Source organism: Onychomys torridus, chromosome 13 (assembly GCF_903995425.1).
Source record: "Onychomys torridus chromosome 13, mOncTor1.1, whole genome shotgun sequence".
Lineage (NCBI taxonomy): Eukaryota > Metazoa > Chordata > Mammalia > Rodentia > Cricetidae > Onychomys > Onychomys torridus.
The window spans coordinates 13,975,477-13,985,799 of NC_050455.1; the positions used below are offsets into that span (position 1 = coordinate 13,975,477).

General features: G+C 43.2%; 1 non-coding gene across 1 annotated transcript; it reads right to left on the reverse strand.

Annotated features, from left to right (window-relative positions):
• Positions 1-3,052: 3,052 nt before the first annotated feature.
• LOC118595062 lies at positions 3,053-3,159 on the reverse strand. Its single transcript, XR_004946440.1, has one exon. It is a non-coding gene; the product is annotated as a U6 spliceosomal RNA (small nuclear RNA).
• Between the last annotated feature and the right edge of the window lie 7,164 nt (positions 3,160-10,323).

The following is a 10,323-nucleotide window of genomic DNA, read 5'->3' on the forward strand; positions in this document are numbered from 1 at the left end:
TAAAGCAGCAGCAGACAGGCTTGTTTCACGCTTCACGCACAGATCTCAGGAATCATTCCTAAGCACGAAATGCCTTTTTGTAAGCCGGGGTTTGTTTGCTCAAAGACAGCCCATTTGCAGCCATAACTGACATACACTCAGCCACAGTCATCTACACTTGCTGCTGCTTCTCCATTTGCTGAACCTTCTTGATTTCATGGCTAATTTGGAAATCATTTCCAGACACTATCCCTTTGATATTCCTCTCTCTTGTATTTTCTATAGTATATAATAGCTGTGTTGTTAATGTGACACAATCTTGGTATTTGGAGCTGGTAAAGTGGCTCAGTGGATAAAGGTACTTGCTGCCAAGCCTTGAGGATCTGAGTTTGTTTCCCAGGACCCACAGGGTAGAAAGAGAGAACTGACTCCTACAAGCTGTCCTCTGACCTACATAAACACACACACACACCAAATACATGCAAAAAAAAAAAAAAAAAAAAAAAAGCCAATTTAAATCTTGGTATTTTGTTTTACTACCTAGTAGTGCTTTGCTGTTTGTGTCTTGATGTGGAGTGTGTCCATGCATGCTTCACACTGTTATTTACATAAAGGAACCAACTACATAGTGTTCTATTTCCATACTGTGGTGGCTAGTTTTAAATATCAACTTGCCACAACCTTGAATCACCCAGAAGACAGTTTAAATGAAGAGTTTGAAGACCTAGAGCTGGTCTGTGGGGGTTTGTCTTGACTTTTAATTGAGGAAGGAAACCCCACCCTAAACATGGGGTCACCATTCCCTGAGCTGGGCTCTGAACTGTGTAAGAGTGAAGAGAGCTGGCTCAGAGCAAGACAGAAGACTGCTCAGAAGCAGTTGCTTCTCTCTAGTCCCCACATGTGGATGTGATGATAGGAAGAGCTGCCTGAGTTCCTGCCTCGAATTCCTCGAAAGGCTGGGCTGTTTTCTGGAATTGTAACCCAAATCACCCATTTCCTCCTTGACATTGCTTTTGGTCAGCCTTTCACAACAACAGAAACAAAACAAGACACACACGAGGATGACTTCTTTAGGAACTGTGGAACTGGAGTAAGTGAAGACGCCATGTGATTGCGGGGTGAGTCAAAGCCAGCCAAATGCTGGGGTGCATGGCTCCCTCATCTCAACTCCTATTGTATGCTGGAGATTGTGCCTCTCACACAGATTGGGCACCTTCTGTTTGCTCACTTGGCTTCTGCAGAAAAGCTAGCTGAGCTCTTGCCCTGTGTAGGCTGTCTCGAGGGGGTCCAGAGACAGGGAGGAGCTCATGGGTGACTGGGGTCCCTTTACCAGGTCTGTTTCTTTTAGTAAACTCCATCTTCAATTAACACCGTCTCTCTCTGAAATCCTTTGCTATGCTGAAGCCAAGGATATGGTCTTACCTGAGTCACGGTCCCTAAAAACCAAAGGGATGCCCTAGGCTGCTGTGATTGACATGTGGACCTGTGCCTGCATCCTTGTTGCCACTGACAGGAAGAAAGGGAAGGACCTGGATCCAGTGAGGTTCAGCTATAGGGTCTCAGCTCTGCTGTTGGGCCTCACGAGGGCTTGTGTCCTGATTCATGACTGTTCCTGAGCCTGGAACTCTAGACAGGATGGAGAGCCATTCTGGACAGTCACAAAAAGGAAATACTGTGTGTGCTCTGTACTCTACCCTCATTCATCATGAGGCTCCTATCCCTGTCTTCTTGTTTGGGGAGAGGCTGGGGAAATATAAAAGTTTCTATGTTCCCTAAAAGGATAAAAGTAACAGGCAAGGAGAGAAATGGAAAGGCCAGAGACACACAGAGAGATTGATGGGTTCATCTTCATTTGGGTGAAAATTTTAGGGCTATAACAAGAAGCAGTAATTGTGGCTTGTGACCATGGCCCTGCTGAAGGAAACTCACGCCAGGCTGAAATCCAGGGACTCTGAAATGGAGCTTTGTAGTGGCTTGCAGGTTTCCACTGGCTATTTCTTTAAAAGCCAAAGAGTAACAATTAAAATAGAAATGTGTCCAATTATTTCTGTGTCCTGTCTGAAAGGCTGTAGCTGGTAATGAGAATCATATGTCTCAGCTGCGCCTCTCTCTAGTTCCAAGCAAGTTGCTCCACAAGAGAAATTCCTCCTATTCAGCAAAGCTCAGAAAACCACACTTCCCTCTCATTCTTGGCTCCTGTGGCTGTGCGCTGCCTTTCACGAGTCCCAGCTATGGACTGCTTGTAAATGTCGTGGAAAACATTTTCACTTCTCTCTCTCTTCTTTCCTCTATAAGACATGACAGGGTGACAGGACACAGCTTTTCATTTCACGGAACTAGATCAGAAGAATGGAAATACTCAGTTCCAACCAGGTACAACTCAACTTACCAGGAAAGGCAGACAAAGAGCCGGACCACTGCTACTCGGTATGGTTAGACTATGAGAGGGATGTGAAGAGGCAGTCAGGTGGCCAGGAAAGGGCACTCTTGAGAACAAGTTTATCCACTCTGTGAATGAGGTTCCAATGACACAGTGACAATATGCTCTGAAAAAGACAGAATGCCATGGCTACCAGCTGTGAATGCATTCCAATGATGCTGTTCTTACCCCATTGGCTGCTCAGAGATTTGACTCAGGCATCACAGATTCTAGAACAGCAAGACAACCCTACCCCAACTCCCGCCACCTGTTGAGCCAACCCCTAGATGTTCTGAACATTCAGACTTGTCAGAAGTATGTTGCCAAGCACTTCTCTGGTCATATGAATATCACCATTAGTGAAACTCCTGTGTAAAGCTTTGGCTTATTCTCAGATTGAGTTATTTGACTTACAAACTGTTAAGTTGTAAGAGATCTTTTTTAAAAAAGATGTGTATGAGTGTGTGCCTTCATACATACATGTACACTGTGTGCATTCAGTGTCTGCAGGCTGGAAGAAGGTGTTGATCCCTTGTAGCTGGGTTTACAGGCAGTTGTGAGCCATCTTGTGTGTGCTGGGAACCAAACTCAGGTCCTCTGCAAGAGCAGCAACTGCTCTTAATTGCTGAGGCATATGTAATCTTTTTTTTTTTTTTAAATATGGAATGCTTCACAAATTTGCGTGTCATCCTTGCTTAGGGGCCATGCTAATCTTCTCTGTATCATTCCAATTTTAGTATATGTGCTGCTGAAGCGAGCACCAGATCTTTATATATTTTGGGTACAAATCCCTTATGACATAGATTTATAAATATTTCTCATTGTTGCACGAAATTTATAAATATCTCTCATAGTTTGTAGTTTGCCTTCAGATGTTTTTTGTTTGCTTGCTTGTTTATTTGTTTGCTTTTCAGTCTCCTGTAGCTCAGGATGAGGATGACCTTGAAATTCAGATCTTCCTGTCTCCACCTCCCCACTGTTTTGCTTGTAAGTGTGAACTGCCATGCCTGATTTATGTACACTAAGGATTAAACTCAGGGTCTGGTTCATGCTACAAAGACTCTGTACTAGTTAACTAGGCTACATCTTCAGATCATTTCTTGAACTGATTGACTGAAAAGCAAAAGTTTAAATCTTGGTTTTATCTATTTTATTTTTTATTTATTGATGCTTGTACTATGATGTGCATTTCAAATGCTACTGAAGAATTCTATACCCAATCCCAAATTGCAAAGATTTTTCTGCAGTGTTTTCTTCTAGATGTTTCACAATTTTTACTCTTAAGCCTTTGATACATTTAGGGTCAATGTTCATATATATCTTGAAGGTCTAATTGAATTTTTCAACTTAAGGATTCAATTTTCATTTTCCCAGCAAGATTTGTGGAAGACTAACCATTATCAACTGAACTACCTCGCCGTCTTTGTTAAAAATTAGTTGATGATAAATATACAGGTTAATTTCTTTCTTAATTAAAAAATTAACTGTGGGTGTGAGAGAGAGACTGGGGGCATGCACACGTCACAGCACATGAGTGAAGGCTGAGAACAAGTTATGGGAGTCCTTCCACCACGGGAGCCCAAGGTTTGAACTCAGCCTGATGTCAAGCACTCAGCCATCTTGCCATTCCAATTTCTGACTTGTCGACTGGCCAGTATGCTTACCTGTATGCATGATCTCTATGCTCCATTGAGCTATATGGCTGTCTTTCTGTTCACATCCCCATTGTCTCAATTACTACAGCTTTGAAGTTAATTATGTTCTGTTTTTATGAGGGAAGGAATTTAGACCAGGCTGGCCTTCCACGTAAAAAGCTCCTTCTTCCTTTGCCTCCCAAGCGCTGTGATTACAAGAGTATGCCACTGCACCCAGCTGTAGTGCTTGAGTGCCTACACAGAGTCTTCCAAATTTGATTTCCTTCTCATAAAGCACTTTAACTATTATTCTATCTCCTTTACACTTCATGTGCATTTGGGATTGGGTTGTCAGTAGAATCAAGAAACTCTGTTAGGATTTTGATTAGGACTCTGCTAAATCTATAGGACATTTTAGTTATGCCTGCATTTTTTATTTGAGACAGGGTGTCTCCATGCAGCCTATGCTTGCCTCAAATTCACATCTTGATGACTCAGCCCCCTGATCCGGTGTATGTTGCCACCACTGCCCGCTAACTACAATTTTAATACCAGTGCTTTTAAAATCCTCATAGACAAAATGTTTCTCTACTTTTAGGCCTTTGATTTTTCACACAACATTTTCTACTTTTTAGCATACAGTCTTGTACCTTTTTGGTCTTTTTCTTTGTCTGTGCATGCATACACATATGTATGCTATGTGCACATGTATGTGCATATGCATTTATTCATGCCTGCATGCATGGGTGGAGGTCAGAGGTTGATGTCAGGTATCCTCCTCTATCACTCCCCACCTCGGTTTTTGAGGCAGAGTCTCCATGGCACCTGAAGCTCACCATTTTTACATACCCAGACTCAATAGTTCTCTAACAAACCGGAGCTACACTTGGAGACTTGCACTTTCATATCCAGATTTTATGTGGACATCAGGGTTCAGAACTCAGGCACTCATGCTTGTAAGTACTTCACCCACTGAGTCTTCTCGCATCAGCAGAACCCTCCTTCAGTTAACCTCCCCCTACTCCAGGGCTCCCCAGGATCATGTGCAGTTGAGGGGCAGGAAGGGCCTGGCGGTCCCCACCTTCTAAAGGAGAGTGACAGCATCCCATCACCACCTCATAGATTGCATTGTCTTTGCATTGCTATGCATTTCTGGTTGCCATGGCTTTACAATCAAAGGTTACCACAGCAACCTCTGCTCCAATGATGGCCCTGTGGTCATGGCAGGCCTGGAGGAAACTGCCAATCATAACACCTTGTCTCCTTGTAAGTTATCACCTTGGGTGCTCTGTTATAATGTCACAAGGCTGTCACACTGAAAGACTTCTTTTAGAATTGTTTGGTGGGGAAGAGTTAAGTCAGGACTGTCAGCAATATAATATTTCATTCCTTTCTTTCTTTCTTTTTTTTGAGCTGAGGATCAAACCCAGGGCCTTGTGCTTGCTAAGCAAGTGCTCTACCACTGAGCTAAATCCCCAACCCTCATTCCTTCCTTTATCTGAGAATGTGTTTGAAAGTTACTTGTGCTGACTATGAACTTATTTGGTGGACAGTTGTTTCTTCCAGTGCTTTGAGATGCTGTTCCTCTTCCTGTGTCTTCCACCATTGCTGATGAGAGTGCAGCCGTTTAAAATACACGGTGGTAAAATGGCCTGACACTTTTTTAAACAGGAAAGAAAACCTTTTCAGGTTATAGACCCTTCCCCTAACAAATTTCTTTAAAAATAAATCAGTTTTTTTAAGTGGGCCAAGGTGACACAAACACTCAGTGACTGGTTATGTCCCCATTTCCAGGACACCAGTGGCCACTGGGATTAAAGAGAAAGCCCAGCCTTGGGTTCTTGAACCTCAAATTAGTGCTTTTCACTCAAATTAGGGGAGTGCTCGGCCAATATGTCTTGGCGTTTCTTCCTGCCTTTCTCCCTTTTTGAGCTCATTTGCAGCTGGTGGGGCTGATCTGCCCTGCAGACTCCAAGGCTTCTCTCGCTTTACTTTATTTCCTCTTTGTTTCCCACATAGGATAACAGTTTATCTACCTGCAAACTCACTCAAACTCTGATACTTCAAGTCTACTCCTCACCCCATGCAATCAGGGTTTCTCTTTGCTGTGAAATTTTTCAACTCTAGCCTTTTCCTTGTGGTTTTTCAAAAATTTCATTTCTTTATTGATATTTCTGCTTCTTGAGTCATTTTCATAATATTTTCCTTAAATTCTTTAAACATGGTTTTCTTCAGTTTTCTCAACATATTTCAAATAGCAGCTTTCAAGTGTTTGCTGAATCTAACATCTGGACCACTCAAAGACAGTTTCTGCGGACTTTCCCCAGGAAGGCTCACAGTTTGCTCTCTTCTTGTATAATTCACAGTTTTTGTTAAGATGTGGATATCTTCAGAAATATATGGAATGAAGTCTGGACTCTGTTTTCTTTTTCTCCTCTGAAAATCTTACTTATTACTGTTCTCTCTCTCTCTCTCTCTCTCTGTGTGTGTGTGTGTAGTTTTTCAAGTTATTTTTATTTTATTTTATGCATATGAATACTTGCCTGTATATATCTATGTTTACCATATGTGTGCCTGGTGCCCATGCATGCCAGAAGAAAGCGTCGGATCCCCGGGGACAGGAGTTAGAGACAGTTGTGAGGCACCACATGGATGCTGGGAATCTAATGTAAGTCCTCTAGAAGAACAAGTGTTCTTAACTGCTGAGCTATCTCTCCAGTCCATATAAATACATGCTGTGACTTGATTTTCAGGATCCATTGCCCTACGGTATGTATCTCTTGATATTTCTGCTTAATTCTTAAAACAACCTTACTTATGCCTGGATTTGGTAGGATGTCTTAGTCACTATTCTATTGAAATGAAGAGACACCATGACCATGGCAACTCTTATAAAATAAAGCACTTAATTGGTGACTTGCTTATGGTTTCAGAGACTTAGTCAATTAGCAGCATGGCCCTGGAGCCAGAGCTGAGAGCTACAAAGTGATCTGCAGACCAAAAGAGACAGAGAGAACCTGGGCTTGACATGGGCTTTTGGAACCTCAAAACTAAACACACACACACACACACACACACACACACACACACACACACACACACAGTGACACACTTCCTTCAACGGGGCCATCAAACAGTTCCACTCCCTGGTGACTAAGCATTCAAATATATGGACCTGTGGGGGCCATTCTTATTCAAAGCATCACGTGGGAGTATAGGACTGATTTCTCCTGAGTCACCTCTGTCTGTGTCGCTCAAAGGTGACTGGTCAGAAGCTACATTCTGCTGCTGGTGAATCTTTGCTTGAATGAGAGAACATAGTAAAATTGGGGCCATTTTCAATTCTGACTCTTGGTTCCTTCAACTCCAGATCCTCTTGGGTCTTTGCTGTGTATGTTCACAGACTGCTGGACAGCAAAGTATTGAATACCCAGGGGTCTTGGGGAATTTCGCTACATCTGGCATGGGATATCTGAAGGGGGAAAATCTACATACACTTTGCTCCTGTGTCTGTTAGCTTTATTCCTCTAAGACAAAATTCTATCAATACAACTATAGCTCTGTCAGACATTCAGGACAGGAATAAATCTAGACACACCAAACTTTGTCCAGCTACTTTATTTCTCTGGGATGAAATCCTGTCTGCATAACTACAGTTCTGTCCAGCTCCCCAGCTCATAGTCCTGCTAACGACTAACTCCTGTGCTTCCAGACTCATCTCAGTCCTCTGTATCCTCTCTCTCCATCTCTGCTACTCTCTACTCCTGGATCTCAGAAAACTCTACCCGAGATCTGCTTACCTTCTACAAACCCTCTGTCTTCCTCTCTTCTCTCTTTATGCCATTCTTTCTGCTCTACAGAAAATGCCTGTCTCTTCTCTCTCCAGCCACACAGTTCTCTACCTCCTCAGCAATGTTTCTCTACCCTACCTTCTACCTTGATATGTAAAAACCTCTTTTGTTCTCAGTCACTTGCTCTGGAGAGCCACTAGGCCTCAAGGCAAAGAGGTGGTCTGAGCCTTATTTATACAAGAAGCAAAGCTTGTGTCTCCAGCCAGTTTGTCTCCTAGGCTCAGTGGGGGAGTTTGTTACCTAGAAGTTCAGCAGGAAATATTTGGGCATGCAAGAATTTCATAGCAGAAGACAGCTGAAATATTAAAGGCTGGATAACAACAAATATTCATAATAAATGGCTTGCCTTTTGACAGGCCCTTGGCTGGTCAAAGTATAACTTTAATACACAGCTGAACCTCAAATACATATGGACGGTTGGTGGTGAAGCCCATCATACTGCCTCAGTTCCAGGCTCTTCCTGTGAAACTTTTGTCCAGTCCAGTGTCACTCATCTCAGCCAGGACTGCAACATCAGGCCAGATCTGTAGGTTTTTCTCACTTGTTGCTCCCTGTGGGTTTCCAGACTTCCACTCTAAATCAAGTGAAGGGAGTTTCTCCCCTGATGGTGTAAGCACCCACCAGTGAGCATGGAAGGCACAGGAGGGCTGGGAAAAGAGCCACAAACACCTACAATTTCACCTGGGTTGACATGGCTTTTGTTTGCTCATTTGGCTGAGTTTCTTGATTTGTTGTTCAACAATTCCGTTCTATTTGTTTAGAAAGGGGAAACTCTGTCGACACTTCACTTCCATAACTATTAGCTACATGTATTCCCAACCAAAAAACCAGTTATTTTTGAGCATCTGGATATGAAGGAGTAGTAAAAATTAAGGTTAAATTGAGTAAACCTGCAATAGTGTGTGATATGAAGTCACAACATGCCCTCACGGTTGGGCTTGCCTGGCAGACTGCGTAGTTATTTCTGGTTCAAAATAGCCATTTCCGGGTCAAAACATCTCACGTGACTAGCACTCCGTGGCTTTGCATGGTTGCGCATGCGTGGAGTAGCCACATGCATTCCTGTATGCATGCGCGGCTCACTCTTTAAAAAGCCAGCGCCATTTTTGCACAGGTCTCTTCTCTTCTTCTCTTGACCACATGTGTGTTTCCCACAGTCCTGTCACATCTCTTTTCTATCCTACTTTAGTAAACAGCTCTTCTGTGGATTTGTCGTGTTTGGGACGTTTCCTCGCAGGGTAAGAGTGCCAAATAACTAACAGTGTGACCTTTCACCCTCAGAAACCAAAAGTGTTCTTCACTAGGCATTCTGAACTTATTCCAAAGATATGAACGTTTGATTTGAAAAATCTGCTTGTCCAAACAGCAAGAGCAGGAAAAAATATTTCAAGGGTTTAATTTATCAACCAGCATATACATTAACTAAAGCCCAGATTAAAGAATTCCAAACTTAATTTTGACCTTGTTTGTTACTGAGGCCGATATAAATGTTTTCCTGTATCCTGGAAGAGGTAGAAGGCCTTTTGAGGTCATGATTTATGTCTTTTCCATCCTCACCAAAATTGGAAAGCTGCTGAGGTCAATGTAAAGTTCTGAGCCTGCCCACTTCCCTTGGGTCCTTTCCAGCCCATGACTCCTTGTCTGGGCATCGATTCTGTAGCTGGTACAACATGGGAAGGGGGGGGCGGGAATCCATGCTGGGTCAGGGATCCTCAAGGCAGCATGATGAGGCACCTGCAGAGGAAGGTCTTCCCATTGGGAACACCACACACTGCCCCTTTGTCCCCTTCTGCTGGGAACACTCCTTGCTTGTTTGTCCTGCAGATTCTGGTCTTTAGGCCAGAACAACCATTGCACCCTGGCCTCTCCTTCTCCTTGAAGGACTCCATGGCTCACTTCTGACTCTCCAAGGCGCCTGACTTCTCATGATCTGACCTATCCTTATCTATCTCCTTCCCAACTGGAGCACTTAGAGAAAGGGGTAAAGGCAAGTCACTTAGATCTGCTTGACTATCAAGAATGCACTACTAACTACATGTCCGTGTCTTTAGGAACAGAAACATTTTTAAATTAAAAAGCAGTTATAATGTATGTGTTATATATATATCAAATCAGGCTATCCCACTTGGGCTGATGTTACTTACCCCAAGAGTCATAGACTATCCAACAAAACTCCCTACCAAACATGAGAAGCCACCTTTTAAGTGTTGCTCAGGGATGTCCAAGAGACTCCCAAAACAATATAGGCTATTGCTGTGGATATCACTCTGTACAAATAAAATGCTGTTTGGCCAGTGGCTAGGCAGGAAGTATAGGCGGGACAAGAGAGAAGAGGATTCTGGGAAGTAGAAGGCTGGAGAGATACACCTCCAGCAGCCGCCATGAGAAGCAACATGTAAAGACACTGGTAAGCCACAAGCCATAAGCCATGTGGCAAAGT